The sequence below is a fragment of the Alligator sinensis genome, unplaced genomic scaffold, assembly GCF_000455745.1.
Source record: "Alligator sinensis unplaced genomic scaffold, ASM45574v1 scaffold389_1, whole genome shotgun sequence".
Taxonomy (NCBI): Eukaryota; Metazoa; Chordata; order Crocodylia; family Alligatoridae; genus Alligator; species Alligator sinensis.
In genome coordinates, this window is record NW_005841951.1 from 1,290,105 (window position 1) to 1,299,377 (window position 9,273).

The 9,273-nt window shown below is 37.8% G+C and overlaps 1 long non-coding RNA gene across 1 annotated transcript in view; it reads right to left on the minus strand.

The window, feature by feature from the left end:
• LOC112549732 overlaps positions 1-4,570 on the minus strand; it is a 7,066-nt gene extending 2,496 nt beyond the window's left edge. The window contains exons 1-2 of the long non-coding RNA XR_003093233.1: positions 3,934-4,570; positions 1,396-1,601 (exon numbers count right to left, since the gene is read on the minus strand). This is a non-coding gene — a long non-coding RNA (uncharacterized LOC112549732). The remainder of the gene's footprint in view (positions 1-1,395; positions 1,602-3,933) is intronic.
• Between the last annotated feature and the right edge of the window lie 4,703 nt (positions 4,571-9,273).

Here is a 9,273-nt window from a genome sequence, read left to right on the forward strand (position 1 = left end):
TATACAAATCCTTAGCTTTTTTTTCCCAAGCATCTTTTGAATCACTCTTGAATGGCTTCTTACCATGTTGTGGCTGCCAGGATTAGCTGACCAAATGAACTCTTATGTCCTTAAAAACACAACCCCAAACTGTAATGTAAAATAAAGCAGAATTTTGTTTTACTTGGGTGTAAAAAGTAGAAAGACCCAATACACATATGAACAAGTCACTAAGGTAATATGCCTGTTTTATTTGTAATTAGTTGTCTTGATTGCATATTAAGATGCTACTATATTAAATAGCCACACTTCAACTAGAAAAAATTGTGTCAACGCTATAATCAGATCAGATGCTTATGGATTTTGGTCCTTATTTTAGTCATATGTTTATATTTAGTCATATTTTCCTGTAACTTTGTTATGAAATCCTGACCTTTTGTACTTGCTTGGTAACCTGTAAGTTTCTACATCATTTTGGGGAACTGTTTTGATGTCTTCCATCTTCTGCATATCCCAACACTGAGCTGAGTGTAACCAAATACTGTTTAGTTTTGGATGCACCTGGGGCACTTGATTGTATTTTTTCTCAGTGTCTGTTTCTGCAACACAGACAGCAGCTGTCATATAAAGGACTTGAGGGGCGGGGACAGAGCAGGGGGAAGGGAATTGTCTTTGGGACAGAGATACTTTCTGTCAAAATTGCATTCAAGGCACTTTCTAGGGACAAAGACTGTGGGGTGCCTGACTGAGAGAGTCATCTCTGTAATATGATCTTGAGGGTCTATGCCTTCTGATGGCCCCTCCTGCTCATGCATAGTAAAACAAGCCTGTTAAGAGTAGTTCATGAGAGATTGGGAACCAGGTGTTGGGACCAAGAACTCTGCACAATTGAGGAGAATGGGTAATGGATGGTGCATGGGTAGGGGATGTGCCCCACATCTCAAAATACAGTGAAGATTTGATTAAAGTAAACTTGTCTTATTCTATCAGCAGCCTATCATTGGTTGCTCCCAAGCCAATGGCTTTAACCATTATTGGGTAGTGCAAAACACTAGTATTTACTTTGTTTTTTGTGTTTGGCAGCTGAAGCATAAATTTGCTTGGAAGGAACAGTGAAGGAGAGAAATAGTGTTGTTTTTAATGCTGGGACATGCTCATTTATTAATGTATCCTGGCCCACGTTAGCATATGGATGATAAATATGTGTACAGGAGCGCATGCATGTGCGTCTCACAGGTGTATAGAAAAATATGAAAAAAATGTTGCTGACTAATGATGAGTCTTCACATGCTTCTTCTATGAATTAAGGATCCAGTACTTCAAGCCATACTTTTGGGAATATCCCTAATGAAGTGAAGGACTACTTGTTTGAAGTCTGGGACCATGACTCTAACTTAGTAACTTAAGTTTACTTACATTTTAAAGTACAAAGGTCATTTTTCCCAAAGTAGCTTTTTCTGCCCTCAGCTGTTGTTTATGCCGTACATTTGTTTTTCCTGATGCTACATCAGTTGTCATGGAAACAGGAGCGGAACTGGGGAATGCAGCTAGCAACTGAAATTGAAAAGCTTCTGGCTGTTCAGCCTGTTTCTGCTTCTCTTTCCATGGAAACAGATGTCTTACTGGGGAAAATAAGGTAAATGCTTAAAATACTATGAAAACTTTCACTTACTTGCTTATTGCTGATCTGACCTCCAAAAGACAGTTGAGAATGAAATCAACACAAAAAAATTCAACAACTGGCTGTGAGTAGAGAGCCTCCAGTTGCCTGAAAATACTCAAGTAATCAAAAGGCTCCTGAAGTTTACATAATAAAAAAATGAAGTCTTGGTTTAAAAAACATTGTATATTTTTCAGTTAATTAAAGACTTAAACTGGCATTTTCCATTTAAACTTCAACTGTAATGGAAATCTCAAAGGGTGCTTGTGTTGTGCTGGTAGCTGCGTGGGTGATATGTGAGCAATATGCAGTGGTGTTGCCTGTTAGACTGTATGTGGAGTTTGGTTAGTGGCAGGTGACACTTCATCCAAACTACAAGATATCTAGCCCAACAAATAATGGGATGCCATGATTTCTGGCAAGCAAGAGAAATTAACACTAGTTTTGAGTCAAATACAAATGTATCAATATAGATGGCATGTTTTTGAAGCAGTCGCTCTAAGAACTTCATATAAACAGTATTGAGACGAGGAACTGGATTCATTCAGGCCTTGATCATTACATAATTTCTAGATATTGTTTTATCCACCTCAGAGCAGTGGCCATATTGTATCCTTTGTGGTTCCACCTCACTGCCAGCTTGGCTGAAGCTACCTCCCCTGCATCAATGCCTTTCTGCTGTGCTCCCATTGCCTGTTCACAGATGTTTCTTGCCCTGTCTTTGCTCTTGCTGTTTTGCAGAACTGATTCCCAGGTACTGGTTTTACCTACTTCTGCTACTGAATGTAGATCATTTTTCGGCTGTTATCTGCTGCCAGGGCTCAGTTACCTTTCGATTAAGTTACTCTATGGCTTGGCCTATATGAGTAAAGTTTTTTCAGTGTCTACCTGAAGCCCCTGTTAGTGTAAGTACAGCTTCTATGAGTAAAAGAGGTGCTTTTGCTTGTGTATCTTAAAATTAGTTCCCCACGTAAAATAAACCATATTGACACACATCCTTTTTTGCCAGTATAACTGTGCCTTCGCTAGGACTTTTCCTATTTATAGAAATGTCATAAAACATAACACACTGCACAATAACATTTTTTTGGTAGTTGCCAGTGTCCAGGTTTGTACTGGATACAAGGCCAGTTTAAATTTGCATTACAAGTTCCTCCACAGAAATGGCTTCCTAAACTGGGATGCTACTGTGATTAACTCTCAGTTTACAATTGGTGCAAACTCATTGCTGTTATTAGCTTGAATTTTAAAAAGTAAATAGGTGGGACCCAGTAGGGGTGTTCAGATATTCAGCTGAAGTGTAGGACCTATGAAAGGTAAATATTTAATAGTACTGTACTTGTGTAGCTCTGTGAAGTATATGCTTTGTAAAAAGGATATTTCAGATGAACAGCTTTGGTTCTTAAGATTATTAATCCCAGTTGCTTTGAGCACCAGTACAGAGATTTTTTTTCCCCTTAATTTTAACATCATCACATTCACATGAGCTTAGGGTTTTTTTTTTTCCTTTGAACTTGTAAGTCTGTATATAAATGCACTAATTGTTGGCCAGTTCAAATTAGGAAAACAGTGAACTGCAAAGTGCATGGGGGAGAGAAGCCATGCCACTTCAATGGTAGATGGTATTAATGATCTCCATAAAATTCAGGTATTGGAAAAAGTGCAGCTTACAACTTTAGTGATTTGTCATTTAAAGGTAAATTACAGCAGCCAAGCTCTCCTTCTGCAATAAACTTATTTCACTAAATACATTAATTTCTTGGAAAGGTAGTTCTGCTTTTTTGTGCATACATAATAATATAAAAGATTGTATGCTTTTAGATGGGTTCATGATTGTTAAAATGAAGCTGGCAGACCAAAATATGTTACTTTATGTAGACAAGGAAATGCAGAAGCCTGGTAATGTTTTACAGCTGGGCTGAAATGGAAAAATATTTGTCTGAAGAAACTTCCTTTAACTTGGAAAGTTATTTATTATTCATAACCCTCTGCTTGTTTTTCTAAATCTAAGGCACCACTTTAAAAACATATTTTACAAGGTTAAAAAAACAGAAATTTTAGATTTCTTTTTTGAGGGATGCTGCATTCAAATGGTTATTGTAGTATTGAAATGTTTTCCTTTCTCAGCAGGAGCTGATCTTAATGGATTTTTAAGACAATTTAAAATAACCACAGTAAGTTTGGACCAAAAGGTACAAAAAATAAATCTGTTATCTAGATCTATTATAGATCTATTTAAATCTATTAAATACTTTTATCGCACAGTAAAAGAAAGTTAACTCATGGTCACTTACCGTGCGGTTTCATGCTCTTACTCCACGGGTTAGCTTTCATTTACTGTGGGGTAAGGATGTTTATGGACAGTTACAGTGGAACAGCTGATGTGCAGTAAAGTCCTGCCCTTGGTTTACTTTGTGATTAGTTTCCCATGTGTCTATGCACTAAGACCTACTTTAGGCAGTCAGACGTTTATGTACTAGTTTCAGGTTAAGCATGTAGTTAATAAGTGCTTTGAATTTGGGCCTCGGTCCACTGAAATGGAGTTTCAACAGTGTATAGACCTTTTGTGATCCCACCCTTAATCCAAGTACTATCAACCTACCCCAAGTAGGTCCATTTATTAGGCCTACAAGAGAATAGCAGTAGTTGGTGGGGGGTTACTACAAAGGGGCTAATTATGTATGGCTTTGCAGGACCAGAGCCTTAGATTGAACTAGTCACACCAGTAAAAATTACTTGGATAAGGATGCAAGAGGCAAGGACTTTTTTGGGGGGTGGCATATCTTACTTGACCACACATTTATTTGGGAAAAATATAGACAAGCTTTTGGATACCAAGCACCTTTCTTAGGTCCCTTGGATAAGGATGTTTTTTTCATTATCAAGTCTTAAAGGTTAATATTTTACAACTGATTAATACATATTGTTAATACTGACTTCTTAAAAGTGTGCACTTTTGAAAGAAGATGCACACAGTTCAGGGCTTGTCAGATTCCAGCGAATCTGCAAGTTCTACTAAATGCCTTCTCACAAGGATACAGGAAAGTTTTTCTTTTTGTTGCACAACCTTACTGATATCTTCTATTGTGCATGCTTAGTAGCTTATTTTTAGTTGCTGATAATAACATCATTCACATACTCTTGTTTCTCATACTTGTTTATGGACATTGTCCTTCGTGAAAGGTACATACAGACTAGCAGCATTTTAGTTAAGTATTGCGGAGCAAAGGGGTATTTTGTTTTGTTTTTACGTATGGCAAAACATACCCTTCCCCCAGAATTAAAGCAATCTGAAGGATTCTGTTCAGACTTTCAGCAACAGTGATTCACTTTTGGACAGATATAGAGCATGAACATTTTCAACATTAATTAAGACTTGTGGGTTGTTTTTTTTTGTTTGTTTGTTTTGTTTTTTAAGAAAGTTGTGGCACTTACAGCAACAACAGGGGGTTGCCATAATTGGGTACTAAGCCCATTGTGATTTAATGGTAAGATATACATATTGCTTTTATACTTAATATCACTTTTAGATAAATGTACTACTTTTGTAGTGTGCCTATTAAGGATGTGGACCAAAATGCCTAGTAAGCATACACTGGGCATTTGGAGTGGCTCTGCTTAAAAAAACCTAAATCTACATTAGGCCATTTTGGTTCTGACAGGCAATGTGTATTTTAAAACTTCCTTAAGCATGTATTTACTTGAGGTTTATAGCTACATCAGTCTTCTTCAGAATATTAAGCCTGTTTATGCAATTTCTGTTTAAAAAAAAAAAAAAAAAAAAAAAAAAAAGACAACCGGTGGATACAACTGGTTTTTATTTAAATATTACAAACCATCTTGTATGAAACCTTGAAAACCCACAGATAAAGTAATACTTTAGTGGGAGTGCCACATTATGTGGCTTAGATGCTGCAGTTGGCCAGTTGTCCTTAAATTATGTTGTTGAACTATTGTTTTTCTTCCTGCACAATCTCTGTTCTCTTTCTGTTTTGTCACGCTATAATAGTACTATATTGGAATTATACAATGGTAAGTATGCTATATTAATGGTTTAGCTTTTTGTACTCCCCCCTACACACACACACACACACACACACACACACAAATCCTCTTTTAATATGTGGGTTTGTACATAATGGGAAAGGCAGTTATTGAATGCTAAAGATGTACAGAGTGAATTGTTTCTGTTACTTGTTTATCATCCACCCTAAAATAAAACTTCCTGTGATGTCTAAAGGAAAACAAACTTGAGTAATTAATTACTAATATCTTGCCAATTACATATTTAGGTACATGTAATATTTAATTATAATCATATACATAGGAAATCATAACTTTCCTTTTACTATTTTGCTTTTCCAGGAGAAAACTAAAGAACAAAACACACTGATGGCAGAAATTTGCCATAATTTCATGAAATTAGCAAACACAATAGGTATTTCTGTAGAACTTTAATTTTAGTTGACTTGAGAATTAAAAATTGGTTTGCCTAGGAATGTCTTGTAAAACTGTTTGTATGCATGCTTACCATATGCACAGCTGATCATGATTTTGCTAATGAAAGTAGGATTTTTCATTTGAATCCATTGCACTTAATTCAAATGAAAACCATAGTGTTTTTTCTCTGAATCCTTTCCCTTTTATGGCTATTCGTTTTAATGCAAGTAAGGATTTTTTAAGATCTTGGCAGGATTATATTGATTAAATGGATTTTACTTTATTTACTTACTTATTTTTATCTGTGAACTAGATTAGCAAGATTCAGACTTGTCTGACAGATTTAAACAAGCTTTTAACAACTGATGCTTTATTCTCATTTAAATCATACTACCACTACTACCTACATGAACCAATCTACTTTTGCTAACATTAGGAAGGCATCGGTATACCATTCTGACTGCTGAAAAACAGTCATGAGATAGATTAGGGCTAACTTATTCACTGGCATTTAGCCCTGTGTTGCACCCTGGCCAGGCCATGTGCTTCAGGGATCGGCCTCCAGGGATCTGTCCATGTCACATAGGCTACACCTGTAGCACAAAGGTCCTTCTGCTGTGTGGGCAGCACTGGCAGTACACAGCCCAGCCTCCCAGGCAACACTGGTGGATCCTGCTTGCTGTATGGGCTGTGCCAGTGGCACGTTCCCCTCCTCAGGTCCTCCTCTGCTGTGCAGCAGTGGCAGCGACAGTTGCTTCTCTTGGGCTGTTAACCACTTGAAGGCTGCATATGGTTCATTGCACAGACCTGAAATAGAATGAATTCTATTTTCACAAGAACTTTCTCATTGTTAGGCAAATCCTGTGTGCCTTTGAGAAGCAAAATTGTGAGTGTTGGACTGGTTATTCCTTGGTATTTTTATAACTTGAAAGCCTTTATACAGCAGTGTTTAAATCAGTCATTTTTGAAGTATTAAGTTTTCTGTTGTTTGCACTTTCTAATGTTACATTTAACTAAGCAATGGCTTTTTCTAAATGAAATCTTTGTTTATAGGATATGTTTATTTAATAGCCAATAATGCATGTGCTATAAAACCAAGGGTTTAGGACAGAGATTTTTCCCAAATATCTTCAGTCTTCTGAAGCCTCTACTGTGTAGTCCAGTGATATGCTCAATCTGTGCCCTGTGGGCTGGACCTAGCGCCCAGGATGACTGGATCCACCTCACAATGGGGGGGATCGGTGGCAAACAGTTTGGCCTGGCAAGTCTCTTCCCCTGCCCTTTGCTGTGCTGCAGATCCTCTCTCCTCCTCTAGGGCAAGCACTATGTACTCTCTCCCTCCCTTTTTCCCACCTTTTCCTCCTTAATGACAGGTACTATTTACTAAAGGAAAGCTCTCTTCTTTTCTCCCTCTGACATTGGCAGCCATCTCCCCCTGCCCTACCAGAGGTGAGTGAGTGGTGGCCAAAGTGCAGCTGGGTTACAAGCACCTGGCTCACAGATCTAAAAGTTTGAGCTCCATTGATTTTTATCTATTTCAGTACTTGGTCTAAAATGGTACATTGCATATTTTTAATCTTTAAAAATGCAATCAGTGTCAAGAGAACTAATAATTATGTTACTATATAAAATGCCTCTTGCTGAAATAGATACACCTGTTACGCAGAGTTTAATTTTGTTGATGTTTCTAGACTGTATTTGGAACCTCATGCACAAGGGGCTACAAAATGTAAAATACTGTCAACAGAAATATTTGGATATGATATTTATGCAGGTGGAAATTTTACTGCTATGTGTGTGTAATTGACAACATTTATGACCAAGAGAGAGAATAATTTTTTTTTTTTTTAGGTTTGCAGAACTTTTAAAATTACTTCCAAACTCCAGGGAATGCCTAAGAACTCTCTGAGACTACTCTGTATTAATTTTGAGGTACTGGCTTGTGAGGTCATCTTTTCCTCAAATTCTTGCTTCTCTGTTTTTTTCCTTCATGGACATATTCCCAAAATTACATTAGCTATGAGTCTTCTACGATTCCATTTTTACCACTCATGGAAGTCTCTGGCAAATTGTTACCTTTTCTCCCCCTGTAACTGGTTTCAGAATAATTTTCTAAAAGCCCCTAGTCTTTCTTGCTTCTGAAGTTATTTTAAATTTTACTGCCTCTTTATGCAGATGTCAACCTTTAAGTGAAGATAATTTCCAGCCCGCTTCTCTCTCTGAGTAGAAGAAAACTTGTTAATAGAACTATTCCATAACATAGCAACAGATTTTATCTTCCTTTTTATTTGTTTACAAAGGAAGTGAGATCCTGTTTTAGCAGATCTTTTCATGGCTGCAGTTTTCCTATATAAAATTTTAAGGTATGAACATATATTTAGGGTAAGACTTTAAAAGTGTTCAGCTTTGCCTTTGAAGTCAACAGTAAAGCTTCACTGAATTCATTGGGAACAGAATGAGCTCAAGACTGAGCAGTTTTGAAAATTATGTACTTTAATTTTGCCATTTGCATCAAGAGATGGAGGGGAGAAGCTATTCTAACAGGTAATGCTATGTATAGACTATGTGGCCACGTCCAGATGAGCGCTCCATGCGGTACGTGGTGCTGCAGACTTGTCAAAAAAAACCTGCAGGGAAAAAAAAGCGGAGCAGTGCACACAGGGGCAGCATGTGCTGTTCAGAACTGAATTTCGGCTGGCCAGAGCCATGTTCCTCTGATGACCAGGCTCTGCGCAGCAGGATTGCTGCTGCTGCAGCCCTGGGAGGTCCCCAGGACCCCAGGTGAGGCTGCTGGGCCCAGCACAGTGCTGACCCCAGCGTCCCCTATACCACCCAGGGTAACTTGCTGTGGGCCAGAGGGCACATGGCACAGGCGTTCCCCAGGGACAACCAGTGGCGGCACAAAGGGCACCGCTGCTACTTGTCCCCAAGGAACCAAACATCCACGCACATGTGGACATGGCATATAAGTGCAAAATCTCACTTCTGAGCAATGTTCTACATTGACTCCTTTCTGTTTCATTTTTTCCAGTGTGCTTTTATTTCGGTTCTTTTTGTTTGTTTTGTTTTTTGGTTTTTTTTTTTAAATACTGGTTAGTCTTTATTTTAGAAAGTACTTGAGTCAAGACTGCTTGTATTTTGAATCTGGACAACTACAGATTTTGGGCAAAAATAAGTATAAAAATAAACATAAC